At 32.2% G+C, this 20,822-nt stretch overlaps 1 long non-coding RNA gene across 1 annotated transcript in view; it reads left to right on the top strand.

The window, feature by feature from the left end:
• Positions 1-20,822, top strand: part of LOC129019054 (uncharacterized) — a 41,086-nt gene that overhangs the window by 11,661 nt on the left and 8,603 nt on the right. The window contains exon 2 of the long non-coding RNA XR_008495492.2: positions 8,331-8,445. This is a non-coding gene — a long non-coding RNA (uncharacterized LOC129019054). The remainder of the gene's footprint in view (positions 1-8,330; positions 8,446-20,822) is intronic.

Below are 20,822 nucleotides of genomic sequence, written 5' to 3'. Positions count from 1 at the left end.
TTGGGGAAAAGTGGGCTTAGAGATCAGAAAAAGAAAAAGCCTGCTCAACCAAACATTTACCACAAAGGAAGCTAGGCATAGACAGTAATTTTTTTAAATGCCAAATATGCACAAGTGGGCACAATAAGAGAAGGTAGGAGATTTTCTGAGCATGAAAGAATTGAGATGGACACAATAGCAGTTTATCCGAGCTTCAGATTTGTAAAAGCATGCCTCGCTGTTCAAGAACCTAGGGGCAATAAATATGTTGAGTTAGTTCAGATAAAAATCATTTAACAACAAAAGGGGCATCAGAAAGGAACTAATGTGTTATGAATAATCAGAAATCAATAATTTTTATAGGATATATGCCACACTGAAACAATAAGTAATCTGATAAGCTTCCCTTCCCCAGAACATGTAAGCATTGATTACATGATCCATAGCCAGTGTCACAGAACTAAGACACTTATTTTACCGAGAGTTATTAAGGGAGGAAATTGTACTGTATTTCAACATACATATCTGATTATTTATTTTAAGCACAAAGGTTTTATATGAATTAATTTTTTTATTGGAGAGTAAGCAAATAGAACAATTTTGTTTCAGAAAACATTATGCCCTGTCAAAGAGAATTAAAAAAAAAAAAAAGCATAACTTTTTAAATGCAAAAAAAAAAGAGAATGTTCAAAGTGTTGTTTCATATTTTTCTATAAATCCTATTGTAAAAGTAATTTAATTATAACCAAATATGTGCAATTTTATTATTTCCCAATCTGAGACTCAGAATTAATTGCTATGCAATGTATATTTTCTACAAAATCTTTAACCTAGAACTTTTTTTTAGCAAAGCTATCTGCTTTTATGTGATAAATATACTCCACACACAAAAAAAATGTAGTGGGTGAAAAGAACTAAGGTAAAGCTAACTTCAAGTCAAGGAATGTTTTTAGACAATAAATAACAACAATTCATACGCCTGTTCACTGGTTTTCTGACATGAGGTTGTGAATTGTAGTCCTTGAACTCACATTTGCTTTCAGCCAGGAAATTCTTCACTTTAGTCTATGTAGTAGTCTCTATTTAAATGGTGAGAAAAAAATTGAATAAAATTAGGAAGGAAAAATGATACATCTATGTGACAAATGGGTTTGGAGGTGCAGTATCATGTAAGCAAGTGTAAAAGAAGGTGAGAAACCATCAATGTACATCTAGGAACATAAATACTAAACTGAAAACGTACTGCTGAACATAAATGATTTTTCAGAAAATAATACATTCTATTATAAAAGAAATGTCATTGAAATTTCAACTGATATTTTCAAAAATACAAATATTTTGCAGAATTTCAATTAAAGATTATATACAAAAAGAAATCACACAGCATATAAATGATAACAGCAATATATTTGAGACATCAGTCTGTGTAAAATGTCTCAAAGTCCTATCCCATTATGTGATCATTGTTTCTTTCAATAGTTATTCAGGAGCTATTTATTAAATATATATTAATATTGTTCCATTTCATCAACAGCTATGGTTGATTAAATTCTGATACAATATTGACTTGTAGTTCTATCATATGTGGGTAAATTATTGGAAAAAAGAGTGATGCCTTAGGATTTAAAAAAATGTATAGAGATATCGAAATTAATATGACATGGGGAGGGGTGGAAACAATGAATGAACGCAAGCTTCCGTACCTGGAAATATAATATGTCAGACTAGACACCCTAAATTGCCCTCTCTTTCAAAGGAAAAAAAACCTGAAATTAATAAAAAACATTTTATTTAAATGCACGGTATTATGCAGATATCAATATTAAGTGATAGATTAAATAAAAAATAAATTTTTATGGTAAAATTTCAAAAAATATAAGCAAAGAATAAAAAACGGCCAATATATTCCTGAGATGAAAAAAGGAAGGGAGATTTCCCAACAAATCTGAAGAATCTCTTTGAAGCTGTATCAATTAAGAGAGAGAGATAGTAAAACTGAAAGATAATAAAGGGCTCAGAAAGATGATTATGAATAGATGGTAACGTGATTTTTGATAAAAATTACATTTCTAATTGTATTTTTTATAAATAGATATATATGTGAATAATTTTAGCAAATATAAATGATGGTTATTTTGAAAAGCTTACTTCTGTGAAGTTTTTACATTTTCTTTTATTCTGCAATGCTTAAGTTTTATAGACGAAATGATCATATAGTTTTTCAGAACATAATATTTTAAGCCATTGTCTATTATAAAATGCATATATTATCAGGAAACCTTGCATTTAGTACGAACATAATACTTAATGTTTTAGTGTTCTTATAAAATTATATACCCATATATAATCATATTGTGAATGATAAATTAAAAAGTTATTTTAATTGATATTTAATATAATATGCGACAGTGGGGCAAAATTATTTTGCTATCCTTTTACCTCATTCCTCCTCAGTTGCATTTTCATAGGCATTTATTTCTCAGTAAATTACTTGAATGTCAGATAATAAACATACACCTTTCCAAGACATACCAGAATATTCCAAAGGCTTAAAGATTTTTTTAAAGTAGGACTGATACAGTAAGTAGGACAATGATATTTACACAGTGTGGGTAAGACATGGAGGAGATATTTTGGGTGCTAGATGTGCACATCATGTATTTTTAAGACTATATTTTTTAGAGCATTTTAGATTCACGGCCAAATTGAGTGAAGAGTACAGAGACATTCTTTAGAAAAATTTAGTAGAAAGGACAGAGCTTTCCCATGTGTCTTCTGCTTCCCCAGCCTCCCCAGTTTTCAGCATCCCCCACCAGAGTGCTATACTCCTTACAATTAGTGAGCCTGAACTGACATATTATTATCACTCAAAGCCTATAGTTTACATTAGGGGTTATTCTTGGTGTACATTCTATGGGTTTTGACGAATGCGTAATGGCATGCATCCATATTTTAGTATCATACAGAGTAGTGTTTCTGCCCTAAAAATCCTCTGTGCCTCACCTATTCATTCCTCCCTTCCCAAGCCCTGGCAGCCACCGCCCTTTTTACTGTCTCCATAGTTTTTCCTTTTCTTGAACGTCAAATGATTGGAATCATACATTATATGGTCTTTTCAGATTGACTTCTTCCGCTAAATAACATACAGCTAAATTTCCTCCATGTCTTTTCAAGGCTTGATAGCTCATTTGTTTTTAGTCCTAAATAACATGTCATTGTCCAGAAGGATATACCACAGTTTATCCATTCATCTACTTGAGGACATGTTGGATCCTTCCATGTTTTGGGATTCATGAATAAAGTTGCTAAAACATTCATGTGCAGATTTTTGTGTGGACATAAGCTTTCAACTTCTTTGGGTAAATACCAAAGGGTGCAATTGCTGGGTGGTACGGTAATTATTAGTTTTGCAAGGAAGATGGCAAACTATCTTCCAATGTGGCTGTAACATTTTGCATTCCAATTTGCTGTATTGTGTTTTAGTATTTGTTTTATAGTTGAATCTAAATTGCTAAATAAGTTTCAACATCCATGCCCTTATCTAATGGGCTCTCTATATTAATATAAATACTTTTATTATGAGTCAAAAAGTACAAAAAAAGGAAATTTATTTTACTGGACTAACAAGACAACAAAAGTGTTCAGAATGTGTTCTGAAAAACAAGTATCCGTATCTCCATGAAAAAGGAAAAAAAAAGACAATTTACACAAAATGTTTGTCATTGTGGCTGAAGCATTTTATTTTCCCTAAAATATCTAAGTAATTACTTAAATTTTCTATGTTATTGATTTGTCAGTGGACAGCTGGTCTCAAGCTATAAAAATAACATTAATTGGATGTACAAATAGTTCCTTTAACTACCCAATGAGATTAAAATTCACATTTTTGTTGGCTGGAAGTAGTCAAATTATTTCTAACAATCTATTTAAAATTCAGCTGAATTTATATAGTGGAAATGGAAAAGTTGAATAAAAAATATGAAGAGTATAACTACCAAATTAAAATTAAGGTAAATCATTATTATTCTCCTTTGTGTTGAGTAGTTCTTAAAATGCTTAAGATTGTGGGTGAAAAACACCTGCAATTATGATCAAGCAGAACCATTTAGTTGATAAAATGAGAGTTCTAAAAAAGGAGTAACCATATGATTTAGATATTATAATAATTAACAAATATCTAGAGCATGTTCATATTGTCACAGACTTTTTTTATAAAAGACATGTACTATGACAATATTTAAGTCTCTCAAAGAATAAATTATCTCAATTATATAAAAATCATAAATTTGGGTGGCTCACTCCTGTAATCCCAGCATTTTCGGAGGCCAACTCAGGTGGATCACCTGAGGTCAGGAGTTCGAGACCAGCCTGGCCAACATAGTGAAACCCTGCCTGTACTAAAAATACAAAAATTAGCAGGGCATAGTGGCACATGCCTGTAATCCCAGCTACTCCAAAGGTTTAGGCAGGAGAATCTCTTGAACTCGAGAGGCAGAAGTTGCAGTGAGCCGAGATCACACCACTGCACTCCAGCCTAGGTGACAAAAGGGAGACTCCGTCTCAAAATAAATAAATAAATAAATAAATAAATAAATTCATTAAATTTGTTTAAAAGTAATTTAAAGGCACTCTGGAAAGCAAAATTTACAAACAACTTGAATTTGAAAGGACAGTAAAATTCAATATAGTCAAAATCAAAATAAATAAATAAATAATGACCTAAACTAAAAATAGTTAAGTTATTTGAGATGCATAAATATTTTTCAAAAATATGCCAAACTATGTTAAAACAGAAAAAGAATCAAATTAAAAATACCATAAAGTTTTGAGTTTTTTTATGTAATGTAAGTGGAGAGAAACAAACTGCACACGCGAATTAAATGGAATTTAATTAGATGTATACTTATTGAGTATTTTTATGTCCCAGAAAGTGAAAAACTTTGTCTTTCTCCAAAAGGTGTTCATAACTTTGTTCAAAGATGTTTAAAAAATGAAGAATAACAATGCAATGATCCCTGCAATAAAGTTAGATTAGCGAGAGAAAGCATAATATGTATCACATGTATCTAGATAGCAGAGTTAAAATCATTAAGACAACAGTATTTCCAAGTTCATGACTTGTAGGAAAGACTATAGCACATCAATAAATGAACACATTTGCTATTCCTGAGCTTGTGAGGGACATAAGGTGAGATGCATCTAAGATTAAACAGAAATCTGAGATCTGATCTGAAAAACTGTGGAATATGATGCTGAGGAACACAGACTTCATATTGTAGGCCATTTGGAATAATTAAATGATCCTAGGTGTAACAAGTGACTTACAAACATTTGTGATTTTTTTGGCACTTGAATATTGAGGTGAATATATTAAAAGAGGTAATGAACAGATAACAGGACAAAACATAGGAAAAAAAGGAAATAAACCCAAACTGACAGAAAGATAGACAGCTAAGGCCTTATCTGTTTTGTTAGCCCACCTGATACGTGATTCTTTTAGTGTGGTTTTCAATCTGGTTAGTTAGTGTTTTGTTGAATATTTTTGCATCTATGTTCATCAGGAATACTGGCCTGTGGTTTTCTGTTGTTGTAGTGTCAATCTTTGGTATCAGAGTAATGCTGGCCTTATAAAGTGAGTTTGGAAATATTCCCTCCTTTTCAGTTTTCTGGAAGATGTTGAAATAATTGGTGTTAATTCTTTAAATGTTTGCTAAAATTCACCAGGGAGGTCATCTGACCCCAGGCTTACCTCCTTTAGGAGGTTTTGATTACTGATCTTTATGCTAATTATAAGTTTGCTTAGACATTCTATTTCCTCATGATTCAGTCCTGGTAGGTTGTATGTTTGTAGAAATTTATTTATTTTTTTCTCAGTTATCCAGCTTGTCAGCATATAATTGTTCATAATAGTCTCTTACGTTACCTTAATTTGTGTGGCATAAATTGTAATGTCTCCTCTTTCATTTATGATTTTATTTATTTTAGTCTTCTTTTTTGTATTATTAAGGCTAGCTAAATATTTGTCTATTTGGTTTATTTTTTTAAAACATCATTTTTTCCTAGTGTTTTTCAATCTCATGTATTTCTCTATTATTTCCCTTGTTTGGCTAATTTTGAGCTTAGTTTTGTCTTCTTTTTCTAATTCCTTGAGTTATAATATTAGATTTTCTTTTCAGTTGAGATATTTATTCTTTTGTAATTTGGGCAATTTATATTTATATTACAATTATATTTACATTTATAGTTACATTATATTACATTTATATTACAATTTATATTTACATTTCCCTCAGTACTGCTTTTGGTACATCCATACATTTGGTATGTTGTATTTCGGTTTTAGCTTGTCTGAAGATACTTTCTAATTTCCCTTTTGATTTCTTTTTTGACCCATTGGTTGTTCAAGAGTGTATTGCTTTATTTTCATATATTTGTGAATTTTCTATTCTAGGTGCTTTTTTTTCCTGGCATTGATGCCTAGTTTATTGCATTTGGTGGTCAGAAAATATATTTCATATCATTTTAATTTCCTCAAATGTGTTAAAACTTGTATTACGACCTAACACATGATCTGTCATGGAGAGTGTTTCCTATACTTTCTGCTGTGGTGGGTGAAATGTTGTCTATATGCCTCTTAGTATCCCTCGATCTGTCTATAGTGTTGTTAGTGTCCTGTTTTCTTATTATTCTTCTGTCTTTGTTATATCTATTATTGAAAGTGGGATATCTGTCATCTATTTACTTAATTTCATTTCAGTATACATGTACAGCGGTATCAACACTGTTAACCCCTTCCCTATAAGATATACTTAATCCACTTATGTACATTTCTTACGCACAGTTTATGTCCTCATTGGTTTTTACAGACACAATTCACGTCCAAAGTTTCTTAGGTTGGCATCTTTCTGCCATCCTTTTCAGTGAGGTCGTTTTATAGCTTTGTTATATAGTTAGATTTTTGTTACATTCTGCATTTCATATCAGGATTCCTGTCAGTTTCTAAACTTATTTTTAATTGGATACATTAAGTTTCATTACTGATATGTTAAAGTTCAATGGGTTTTGGCAATTGCAATGTCATGTATTTACAGACATGGTATCATACAAAGTAGTTTCACCACCTGCCACGTGCCATGGTTTGAATGTGTCCCCGCCAAAATTCAGGTGTTGAATCTTAATGACCACTGTGATGGTATGAAGAGCTGAGGGCTTTAAGAAGTGATATGTCATGAGGACTTCTCCCCTCTTGCATTTGATTAAGGCCTTTACAAAAGAGTCTTCATGGACACTTAGGTTGGTTGCATCTATTTGCTATTGTGACTAGTGTTGCAGTAAATAAAACTGGATCAAGAAAATAGGGTACATATACACAATGATGTGCTATTTAGCCATAAAAAATGAAGGCATGTCTTTTGCTCCAACATGGATGGAACTGGAGGCAATTATTTTAAGTGAAACAACTCAGAAACAGGAAAGTAAATACCATATCTTCTCGCTTATAAGTGGAAGATAAATAATGTATAAAACTGGGTGTAGAGTGTGGAATAATAGACAATGGACACTTGGAAGGGTAAAAGGGTGGGAGGAGGGTGAATTATAAGAAATTACTTAATGGGATGATGGATACAATAAAAGCCCTGACTTCACCACTATGCTATATATTCATGTAACAAACTTAAGGCTGTACTTCATACATTTGTACAAATTAAACAGAGGGAAAAAAACAAAAGAGGCTTCAGGCAGCTTTTGGCCCTTTTGCTCTTCTGTCGTTCATCATGTGAGGACACAGAGTTGCTTCTCTCTGGAGGAAGCAGCGTTCAAGGCATCATCCTGGAAGCTAGATAAACACATGCCAGACAACAAAGTTCTCGGCAGATTGATCTTGGACTTTCCGGCCTCCAGAACCATGGGAAATACGTTTCTGTTCTTTAAAAATTATCATATGTGGTATTTTCTTATAGAAGCATTAACTAAGTCACCAACCTCCTAAGTGTCTCTTTTTAAATCTTTACCTACAACTTTTCTGAAAATTTAAGTATATTTTTATTTGTGGGAAATATTTTAATTTCAGAATATATCAGAAAATTAACTTTTCAGTCTTGTATTTATACATATATTTTCTGTATTCTTCACTGAATGATAACTTTAATGAAAATATTATATTACAGATGACAGAAGGGGCTTTCTCAATAATATTTTTTGAATAAAATGATGATACAATATTAAATTGCAATAGACTGTAATTTGATCCAGGCAGAATTTATAGCAGGTTTATTTCTGCTAAAATGAGTATTTTAGTCAAAAGGTTAACAGACTTTACCTTTGTTTTGTTTTATTTTGTTTTGACACAGACTTGCTTTGTCATCCAAGCTGGAGTGTAGTGGCATAATCACGGCTCACTGCAGGCTTGACCTCCAGGCTCAAACAATCTTTCTGCCTCAACCTCCCAAGTAGCTGGGACTACAGGTGTGTGCTACCATGCCTTGCTGAGTTTTGTATTTTTTGTAGAGATGAGGTTTCTCTGTGTTGCGCAGACTGGTCTTGAACACCTAGACTCAAGCAATCTGCCTGCCTCGACTCCCACGGTTCTGGGATTACAGGTATAAGCCACCATACCCAGTCAACAGAATTTATTAAAATGTAGATTATATAGGTGAACAGAATATTTCCATAATAACTTTTAAAATATTTCTTCTGTATGAAAGTTTGAAATGCCAAGTAACACAATGGAGGTAAAATTTTCCATTTATTAATTGGTAAATTTAATAAAACTCTTCAACACTTGCTTGGGTCCAAGTACTCTCCCAGTTATTAAAGATGCAACAATGATTAGAACCATAATTAAGTCTCATAAAGGAAAAGGAAACAGACAATCTCCATAAGATTATTGTATTTGTTGATAATAACCATAAAGAAAAACATAGCTGAATAATATAGAATCAAAGGTGGTAAAGGCTGAGTTAGCCAAGGTGGACAGGGCAGCTCTCTCTAAAGGAAGGGACTCTTAATCTAAGACTTAAATCAATAACAAGTGTAGTAAGGCTAAATCTGGGAGGAAACGAATCTAGGTACAATAAAAACCTAAAATTATGTGAAATAAAGTTTGTGTGCTCATATTTGAGGAAATGAAAGTAAGCCAATGGGGCTGGAAAGTTCTGAATGGGTGAAGGCAGTCTTTGGAGGCATGTGGTACACAGAAATAGGGCCAGATCCTAGAGGCCTTATTTGTTTCTTCCTCATTATTATTAATCTTATTAATATCCATTCATATATGACTTATTTATTTATTTATTTATTTATTTTTGAGATGGAGTTTCACTCTGCTACCCCAGCTGGAGTGCAGAATGCAATGACACAAGCGTGGCTCACTGCAACTTCTGCCTCCCAAGTTCAAACAATTCTTTTGCCTCAGCCTCCCGAGTAGCTGGGACTACAGGTGCCCACAACCACACCCAGCTAATTTTTGTATTTTTAGTAGAAACAGGGTTTCGCCATGTTGGCCAGTCTGCTCTCAAACTCCTGATCTCAAGTGATCCACCCTCCTTGGCCTCCCAAAGTGCTGGGATTACAGGCATGAGCCACTGTTCCCGGCCCATTCATATATGACTTTAAAACCACCGACTTTGAATAATATTTCTTTTGTTTATACTTTACCATTGACCATTCACAACACAAGGAACCTTAGCCATGATTTTAAATAAGCCATTATTATGTTTTATTTACAGTATTATTACCATAATTTGATTATATGCAATAAATTCTTGGAAGTTTCGAATAAGATTTTTTGCATAAGATTTGCCTATGGGGCATAATTTTAACGAAGTGGATCAACTTTTTTATTAGCTTCTGCTCCACTCTGTTCAAGTGCAGCACACAGGAGCATCCGAAGGATGTCGGCCTCCCTCTGATGAGAATGGCCTGGTTGTTGACCCTTGCTAGATTTGATGCAGAATCCATGCATAAAATACGGAGAGAGCTTCCTATGTATTTTTATTTTATAGGGAAAGGCAAAAGCTAAGTCAGTCTATAAATAAAGGGAGAATCCCAGCATGCAAGGGCCAGATAAGCTTACTTATGTACAAGTGAGAAATCGCCTAGTTTGCTGCTATGCCTGCCCTGGGCTGTGTTTAGAATAAAAGAGCAAAGAGATGTGGCTTTTTAAAACTACAGTTTGATTATCAGATACTAACAGTGTTGCGAACAAAAACCGAATTACTTTGCATTGGCTCTCACTCCTTAAAAGAACAAATGAAGCAATTTAATAGAAATTTATATTTTGGTCATTTTTGTTTGCTTTAAGAAAATCACTTCAATATATAGCTAATTACATTTCCATTGTTATTTAAAATATGACACTGATTAGAGTAGTTCTTAAAAGTGATGCACATAAGTATACTTTTTTTTTTAACAAAAACAGATTTATGGAATTAATTCAAACCTATTCAATCCCCAGGTGCGAGCTCTCACAAATATTGACACGTTTCATGATTGTGTCTAGTGTGCAAACATGTCTTCAAATCACTTGTTTTACACCCTTCTAGATAAAAAGGCTACATGTTCTACTAAGATATTATCACTTAAATGGCAAAATTATAATGAAGTACTACTTAAGAAGCACAGGAAAAATACATGGGTTTCACTCAAAATTCCTTTGGTGTCTCTTGTTTCAGACACATATTCAAGTCTGTTAAAATGTGAACAAGTACATATATTACCTGTTTCTTCAGCAAATAAATGGTTCAAATGCATTGATTTGTAGCTTTTCATTAATGTTGTTCGAAAAACTACATTATGAGGGCAAGCCTTTCTAGACAATCATAACCAAAAAATAAATTCTTTATTTAATCAATCATCAAATTATGTCACTATACTTGAAATCATTTCACTGTAATTTTTTTGGAAGTGTTATTTTTCTCTACCACTTAAATATACTACTAGAAGCAATATGACAGGGTAGTTTAAAAATGTGGTACAGAGGTTTTCCTATATTTAAATGTCCACTCTGCCACACTTTGGCGATGTCGTGTGAGACACATCTCTTGACCTTCACAAGGTATTATTTTTTCCCATGTAATGTTGTCATAATAAAACTACATTATTTTGCAGAGAAAATGAAGCTCACTTTTTGGTGATCAGATAGATTTGCAAATAGCAAAGTCTCCGTAAACATAAACCTCTAAAATATTAATGATAATTCATAGTTATGAATTGATTAGAAAGTGTAATCATGTTTGGCATTGAGGGACCTGAGTGTAAATACTGAATATGATAGAAAAACATGAAGAAGTATAGTATTATTATGTAATTAAAAGATCTACTATGGTGAAGATCTCTGAGGGGAAACCCCAGAGTTTTTCAGCAAGCAAAAAACAAAGTGGAATTCAGGAATATAACATAAAGAGGATTAAAATTTCAGAATATTAGGTGAAATAAGTTAAAAAATATATTTTTATTTCATAGGTGGATTTCCAAAAATATTTATATTCCACAGAGTTCAGAATACAAAAAATGAGACTGTGCAAATATTGGCCTGTTTTCTATCTATATCATTTTGTCCTTTTTCAAAACAGAATGCAAATGAAACCCTACAATGTGATTATTTTAACCTGGTTACTTTTGCTTAGTATATTGCATTTGATATTGATCTGCTGTATCAGTGTCTTGTTAGTTTTATTGGTAAGCAGTATTTCATTGTAAAGATGTATCAGTTAATTTATCTACCCACAATATGAAGAGCATTTGAATTGTTTCCAGTTTGAAGAGATTATGCAATAATATGCAAAACACCTAAAAATACAGTGTTTGTTTGAGCTCTATTGGATAAATCTCACTCCCAGAGTGAGACTGCTGAGTCACATAATACGTATATATTTAAATCTTTAAGAAACAGTGAAACCGTTTTACAGATTGACTGTACCACTTTGCATTCCCTGTGCCATATTTTAAGAGTTCATTTGCTCCACATCTTCATCAGCATTTTTATTATTTTACTTTTAATTTTAACCATTCAAGTAAATGTGGAGTGGTGTCTAGTGATTTTAATTTGCATTCCTCTAATGACAAATGATATTATGAATCTTCATATGTTTAATGGTCTTTTGTATGACTTCTTTGTAAAATGTCTACTTTTTGCTAATTTTAATTGGGCTATTATGTTTGTTATTGTTGAGTTTAACAATATTTTCTATATTCTTGTTACAAGTTTCGGATATATAATATCCAAATATTTCTCACAGTATAATATTTGTATTTTCCTCCCCAAGCTATCTAATTTCTTTGCTGCATTTTATTTGGAAGAGCATTTCCTGCCCCTTTCCAAAAATGTAAAAGTATTGTAATAATATTGGCATAATATCCTACATCCAGAAATGTTTCTGGCATTTCCAAATGATAAAAGGTATTTTTAAAAATCTTTTTAACATTTTCAACCACAATTTATCTTAATTTGTGCTATGGAGTAACACAGTTTCTTTTCCTTCCCACTCTTTTTTTCCAAGTGTTTTAAACTTTTTTTTTCTATAAGGGAGAGGTTTTGGATAGTAATTTGTGTTTTTATTTCAGCAGAGTCTGAGAGATTTCTCCAAGTCTGCAAAACTAAGGGAGGTTTTTCAGCGTCCTGCTGGTCCTGTGACATTATGTTCTGCTGGCCTAGAGGTCTTAGTTCCAGAGGGAGGATTAGCCGCCACCAGGAGACACAACAATGGTTCCATTAAACTGAAAGTTAAGATTACTACCTGGGCACTTTGGGCTCCTTCTACCTCTAAGTCAACAGGCTAAGAAGGGAGTTACAGAGTTGGCTGGGGTGACTGACCCAGATTATCAAGATGAAATCAGTCTACTACTCCATAACGGATGTAAGGATGAGTATGTGCAGAATACAGCAGATCCCTTAGTGAATCTTTTAGTATTACCATGCCCTGTGATTAAAGTCAGTGGGAAACTACAACAACCCAATCCACACATGACTACAAATGGCCCAGACCCTTCGGGAATGAAGGTGTGGATCACCCAACCAGGTAAAAAAGTCACAACCCATTGAGGTGCTTGCTGAAGGCAAAGCCAATACAGAATGCGGAGTAGAATAAGGTAGTCCTTACTATTAGCTACTACCACGTGATCAGTTGCAGAAACAAGGACTTTAATTGCCATGAGTATTTCCTCCTTATTTTGCTAAGAACATGTTTGTGCATGTATACACTTGTAGAAAAAAAAATTTCATTTTATTTCCTTTATTTTTTCTCTATCATGTGACATAAAATTTATTGACTTCGTATCAGCATTTACGTGCTGTTAACTTTATGTAATAGCATTTAGGTTAAGGATTCATGTCCTTCTGGTTGTACGAAGGATAGCTGTACTATGTTAGGTGTAATTATGACCTTAGTATTTTCTTCCTTTGAAGATCATGTATGATTTCAGGAGATGTGTATGGATTCAAGTTGAAAAGAGGTGGACTTGTGATGGTTAATATTGAGTGTCAATTTGATTGGATTGAAGGATACGAAGTATTGTTTCTGGATGTATCTGTGAGGGTGTTGCCAAAGGAGATTAACATTTGAGTGAGTAGCCTGCGAGACGCAGACCTACCCTCATTGTGGGTGGACACTATCTAATTAACTGCCAGAGCCACTAGAATAAAGCCGACTTGCTGAGTCTTCTGTCCTTTATCTTTCTCCCATGCTGGATCCTTCTGCCCTGGAACGTCAGACTCCAAGTTCTTCAGCTTTTGGACTCTTGATCTTATACCAGTGGTTTTCCAGAGGCTCTTGGGCCTTTGGCCACAGACTATAGGCTGCACTGTTGGCTTCCCTACTTTTGAGGTTTTGGGACTCCAACTGATCCACCACTGGCTTCCTTGCTCCTCAACTTGCAGATGGTCTATCCCGAGACTTTACCCAGGATATACCCAGATCTATCATGGGACTTTTCCCAAGATAGACCATCTGTAAGATGCGGAGCAAGGAGGTGAGTGAGAAGAATGTCAGTAAATTATCCTTAATAAACTCTCTTTCATGTATACACGTATCCTATTAGTTCTGTCTCTCTAGAGAACCCTGATTAATACAACTGCCTTTCCCTATTTTGTTCTAGGCGTATGTCTTCCTGGGGTGGAGAAGAGCCCATGATGGTGTGCAACCTGCCCTCACCTTTGCGGATTCTAGAGGTTCTATTCTTTCACACTCCCTCACGCTTAATCTTTGGCAATTTGTATAAAAATAGCTACATCATTAAAAATAAATCTTAAAAACTTATGCAAAACTTTGTTAATAGGAATTAAGAACCTAAAGAAGTCAAAAGATACGTTCATTGATTGGAAAACTTAATATTATTTATTCTAATACAATCCCAACATTTTTATTCATAAAATTTGATGAGATAATTCTAAAATGTAGTTAGAAATGCAAGAAGCCTAAAAGAGTAGAAGTATTTTTTAAATTGACGAGTAAGGCTGGGAAAGGTATACTATAAAATTTTAAAATTATTATAAAGTCATACCCACCAAGACAATTAAACAGAATAGGCAATCTAGAAATAGGCCCAAACATACATTTTTCTCTGATTTTCAAAAAAAAGTGCCATGCATTACAATTGGAAATTGACTATGATTTCAAAATATGGTTGAGAAACAAAATGATATTCATATGGGAAAAAAAACAAACCTCTGTTTACAATGTAGGGGAAAACATCAATCGGAGAAGAAACATAGATCTAAATATAAAAACTAAAACCATAAGACTCACAGAGAAAAATGTAGTAGCATGTTACAAACATTGAAATGGCCCCAGAATTTTAAATTATGACAGGGAAACCACAGGTTATTTTTTAAATAGGTAAAATTTTATCAAAATCTAAACTGTGCTCCTCTAAGGAACTTAGGATGTGTACCAAGAACTTATAAAAAATTCTACAAATCAGTAAAAAAGAGATCAGTAGTCCAATTTTTAAAAAGAGCTAGACAGTGGAAAAGGCATGTGAGAAATTCAGCTATGCATTTGCCAGTTTGTCTCAGTCCATTCGTATTGCCATAAAAAATTAACCGAGAATGGGTAATTTATAATGAGAGATTTTTTTCTTCCAATTCTGAAAACTGAGAAGTCCAAGGTCAAGGTGCCAGCAGGTTTGTTTTCTGCTGAGGGTCTCTCTGCTTCTAAGATGATGCCTAGTTGCTGCATTCTCTGGAGGGGCATAGTGCTGTGTAGTGGAACGTGGAAGCCCAAGTAATCTGAATGCTTCACGAAGCCTGGTGTATAGGGATCTTAATCCCATTCATAAGAGAGGAGCCCTCACGTCCTAATCACTTCTTAAAGCCCATACCTCTTAATATCATCACCTTGGCCGCTGAGTTTTGACATCTGAAATTTGAAGGATATACATTCAGATCACAGCACAGCTGTATATTAGGGACATGTAAATGTCCCTACTTACTAGGAACATAAAAATTACAGCTGGGAAGAGTTCACTGTGCATGTTCCAAAATGGTTAAAATTTCTAGTGCTGGATAAAATGAGAAGCTGGAATTCTCAGACATTAGTTGTAGAAGTATACAATGGTATAACGTCTTTAGAAAACTGTTTACCAGCTGGAAATAACGTTGCACATTTGCATCTCCTAAGTTTCACCCCTTTCACTCCTGAGGGCTAAGTACTATAAACAAGAGAAATTATTTCCAAAATGCTTTATACAAATATTCACAACCACTGTATTTATAATGGCTAAAACTGAAAAAAAAGTAGATATGTAGATAAATATTTTACATATTCATAAAATTAATCTAAGATATTTTATTGTTATACTTTAGAAAAGTACAGATGAATGCATAATTTTGCTATGAAACTGTTGCAAAAGAGTGAATTTGATACAAAACGTGAGCTATAGTGATGCAAATATACCCCTGGGCAAGATTGATGATGTGAAAAAATAATAATTGTAGATTGTGTTTTAGCTGAGCCAGAAAGAGTTCTATATTCACTAGAAAAATGCAAAGGATATGAAAAAAGAATTTAGAATTGACCAGTTTAGTGAAACTAATTTGATCCAGTTATATCCAAAGTTAGTATAAACAATATGCATAGAGTTAGATTAAATAAAATAGTCTTATGTGATTGTGAGAGTATGAGGTTGTGTTATATATGAACACAACTCTGGAATGAGTCTTGAGATTTTATAAATAATAAGCAAGAGAGGTACTCATTTTAAATGATGCCTACATCTTTTTATTTAATTAAATACCTATCATGCTCATATCTTTTAAAAGTCTATTCCATTTTGAAATACAAATCAACTGTCATTTTCACTGACATATAAGTGATATGAAACTTTTAAAATACACTTTAAAATCTGAAGCAATTTATATGGTAATTTATGATTTCCTAATATCCCAAAGAAAATAATTGTTATGAGTTCTATCACAAGTTAGCAATCTCTACTTTACAGCTAATTTAGGAAGATTCTCAATAGTGCATTCAGTCTCTGTGGAAATTGGTTAAATGAGAGATATGGCAGAGTTTTAGGAACACTATAAAGATAATTTGTCACTCATATAAGAATCGACAATGTGCCCTTGCCAAAATCCCTGATAGGTTTAAAGTTTGACTTAACTTTCATTTGCCAGGTTTTTTTTGTGTGTGTTCCATTCTTAAGTGCTTCATCTTTGTGATTTAGTTTCCCCTAACCTTCTGTCTTTTTTCTTTTATTCTTCTACTTGTCTATCTTAATCTTACTTTTTTACCTTGCTTTGTCTCATCTAATATTTCTCATCTTTTCTCCATTCATTTTGGAATTGGTGCAATGTTATCCATATGTAAATGCTAAAATATAAAACAAAAGCAAGCTGCCTTATGCCTCTGATTAATATGCATAAGCACACATACAATATTAAAACAAGAACAATAACAACAACAAAAACCTATCAGAAAGACAAATATTGTTCTTGGAGGGCAACATCCTTTTCAATCCACTACACTGACCCAAAACGAGATTATATGATGACAATGAAAAGATGACTGTCAATAAAGAGAGGAAAAGAGACAAACAGTACATCTGGCATATGGTGTTTTACAGTTTTCTTAATTGAAAATGACTGTGCATTATTCACCACATTCTTAATCAACAGTAACCCTTTTCTCCATGGCATAACAAGTACTTCAAAAGTTGATAACTGTGGAGAAAAGATGAAAGAAAATAATACAATTCCTTATAATAAATAGAGATAGGTTACCTGCTCAAATAATTTTAGAAATTTCAAACACTACAGTTTTAAATATGATAATTTTGAAGGCTAAAATCTATTTATTAGTAACTACCCATTGGAGTGGTAATAAACACATTTACTTTCTTTTTTTCCTTCATCCTTTCCCCTTCTCCTTGCTCTGATAACCACCAATACACTTTCTATCTTCATAAAATCCACTTTTTAGCCCCACATGTAAGTGAAAACATGTAGTATCTGTGCTCAGCTTATTTCACTTAACATAATGGCCTCCAGTTCCATCTATGTTGCTGCAAATGGCGGCATTTCATTACTTTTTATGCCTGAATAGTATTCCATTATATATATATGTGTATATATATGTGTGTGTATATATATAATGGAATATTATATATAATATATATTATGGAATAGTATATATGGTATATATTATGTATATTATATATTATGTATAATATATTATATATAATGTATAATATATAATATATAATGTATAATATATTATATATTATGTATAATATATAATATATATTATGTATAATATATAATATATATTATGTATAATATATAATATATATTATGTATAATATATAATATATATTATGTATAATATATTATATATTATGTATAATATTATGTATAATATATTATATATTATGTATAATATTATGTATAATATATTATATATTATGTATAATATTATGTATAATATATTATATATTATGTATATTATGTATAATATATAATATATATGTATAATATATTATATATTATACATATATATTATATATTATGTATAATATATTAAGTGTAATATATTATATTATGTATAATATATTATACATTATGTATAATATATTATGTATAATATATTATATATTATGTATAATATATTATATATTATGTATAATATATTATGTATAATATATTATATATTATGGAATATTATAATATATATTATATATTATATATCAGATATATATACACGCATAAATATATATATATATATGTCACATTTTATTTATCCATTCACCTGTTGATGGACACAGGTTGATTCCATCTTTTGGCTATTGTGAATATGCTGCAATAAAAATTAGAGTGCAGATAGATCTTTGACATATTTATTTCCTTTCTTTTGAATATATATCCAGTAGTGGAACTGCTGAACCATATAGCAGTTTAATTTTTGTTGTTTTGAGAAACATGCATATTCTTCTCCATAGCGGCTGTACTAATTTACATTCCCACCAACAGTATATGAGGGTTCCCATTTCTCTACATTTTTGTTAGCATCTCTTATTGGCTCTATTTTTGACACAATCCATTTTAACTGTGGTGAGATGATACTGCATTGTAGTTTTGATTTGCATTTCTCTGACGATTAGTGAGTTTGAGCATTTCTTCATCTACCTATTGGCTATTTGTATATCTTCTTTTGAGAAATGTCTGTTCATATCTTTTTCCATTTTATAATTGGAGTATTTTTCCATTTTATAATTGGAGTATTTTCTTTTGCTATTGAGTCGTCTGAACACTCTATATATTCTGGTTATTAATCCCTTCTTAGATGTGTTGTTTGCAAGTATTTTCTCCCATTCTGTGGGTTGTCTCTTATCTTTGTTGATTGTTTCCTTTGCTTTGCAGAAGGTTTATAGCTTGTTGTAAAATCAACTGTCTGCTTTTTCTTTGATTGCCTGTGCTATTGAGGTCTTACACAGAAAAATCTTTGCCCAGACTAATGTCCTGCATTCAGTGTGTTTGCAATGTTTTCTTCAAGTAGTTTCATAGTTTCATTTTCAGGTCTTAGATATAAGTATTTAATTCATTTTCATTTTATTTTATGTTAAGAGATAGGGTTAGTTTTATTCTTTTGCATATAGTTTTCCAATTTTCTCAGCATCCTTTATTGATGTGACTTTTCTTTCCCTGATGTATGGTTTCGGTTCCTTTGTCAAAGATGTGTTGGCTGTAAATGTATGAATTAATATCTGTGTTCACTGTTCTGTTCCATTACTCTATGTGTCTGTTTTCATGCCAGTACCACGCTGATTTGGTCACTCTAGCATGATGCCTCTAGTTTTGATCTTTTTGGTCAGGATTGCTTTCACTATTCAGGGTCCTTTGTGTTCCATATAAATTTTGGGATTTTTCTCTATTTCTGTGAAGAATGTCTTTGGTATGCTGACAGAGATTACATTGGATCTATAAATTGCATTGGGTAGTATTGTCATTTTAGCAATATTAGTTCTTCTAATCTATGAACATGGAATAACTTCATTTTATTGTGTCCTCTTCAATTTTTTTTCTTCAGTGTCTTATAGTTTGTCTTTGTATAGATTTTGTACTTGTTTGGGTAAATTGATTGCTTAGTGTTTTATATTCATATCTATTATAAGTGGGATTACTTTCTTAATATATTTTTAGATTATTTGCTATTGGTGTATATAAATGCTACAAACTTTTGTATGTTGATTTTGTATCCTGCAACTTTATTGATTCGTTTATCAGTTCTAACAGTTCTTTGTGAAGTCGTTTGGTTTCTCTGAGTTTAAGATCATGTAGTCTTCTAACGAGGCAAATTTGACTTCTTTATTTCCAGGTTGGATGCTCTTTATTTCTTTCTCTTGCCTGATTGCTCTGGCCAAGAAATCTAGTACTGTGTTGAATACAAGTAGAAAAAGTTGGCCTCCTTGCCTTGTTTCTGATCTTAGAGGAAAGGCCTTCCATTTTTCCCCCATTCAGTATACTATTACCTCCGGGTTGGCCATATGTAGCATTTATTATTTTGAGGTATGTTAATTATATACCCATGTTGATTAAGGTTTTTATCATAACATGATGTTGAATTTTATTGAATGCTTTTTATATGTCTATTGAGATGGTCATTTTTTGTTATTTCTTCTGTTAATATATCACATTTATTGATTTGTGTATGTTGAACTGTGTTTGCATCCTTGGGATGAACCCCACTTGATTATGGTGAATAATTTTTTTGATGTGTTGTTGAATTTGGTTTACTACTATTTGTTGATGATTTTTGGATCTCTGTCCATCAGTGATATTGGCTTGAAGTTTTCCTTTTCTGTTGTGTCCTTGTCTGGTTTTGGTATCAAGGTAATACTGGCCTCATTAAATGGGTCTGGAAGTATTCCCTTCTTTTCAATGTTTGTGAAGAAATTGAGTAGAAATGGTGTTAGTTCATTAAATGTTTGGTAGAATGTAGCAGTGAAGCCATGATGTCCTGGGCTGTTCTTTGCAGGGAGATATTTTACCATAGCTTCAATCTCCTTAATCATTGTTAGTTTATTCAGGTTTTCTGTTTCTTCACTGTTCAATATTTGGAGGTTTTATGTGTTGGGAAATGTATCCAATTCTGATTTTCAATATATTGGCATATAGTTGTTCATTATAGACTCTGATAATTCTTTGTATTTCTCTGGTGTCGGTTGTTATTTCTTCATTTCTGATTTTATTTATTTGGGACTTCTCTGTTTTTTTCCTAGTTAGTCTAGCTATAAGCTTGTCAATTTTGGTTTTTTTAAAAAAACTTGTTTTGTTGATTTTCTATTTTTTTTAAATTCCCAAATTTATTTATTTATGCTCTGATTTTTTATTTTCTTCTACTGATTTTGGG

This window comes from Pongo pygmaeus, chromosome 17, assembly GCF_028885625.2.
Source record: "Pongo pygmaeus isolate AG05252 chromosome 17, NHGRI_mPonPyg2-v2.0_pri, whole genome shotgun sequence".
In the NCBI taxonomy this organism is placed as follows: Eukaryota; Metazoa; Chordata; class Mammalia; order Primates; family Hominidae; genus Pongo; species Pongo pygmaeus.
The sequence above is the reverse complement of the archived record's forward strand: the minus strand, read 5'-3'. Positions and strand labels throughout refer to the sequence as shown.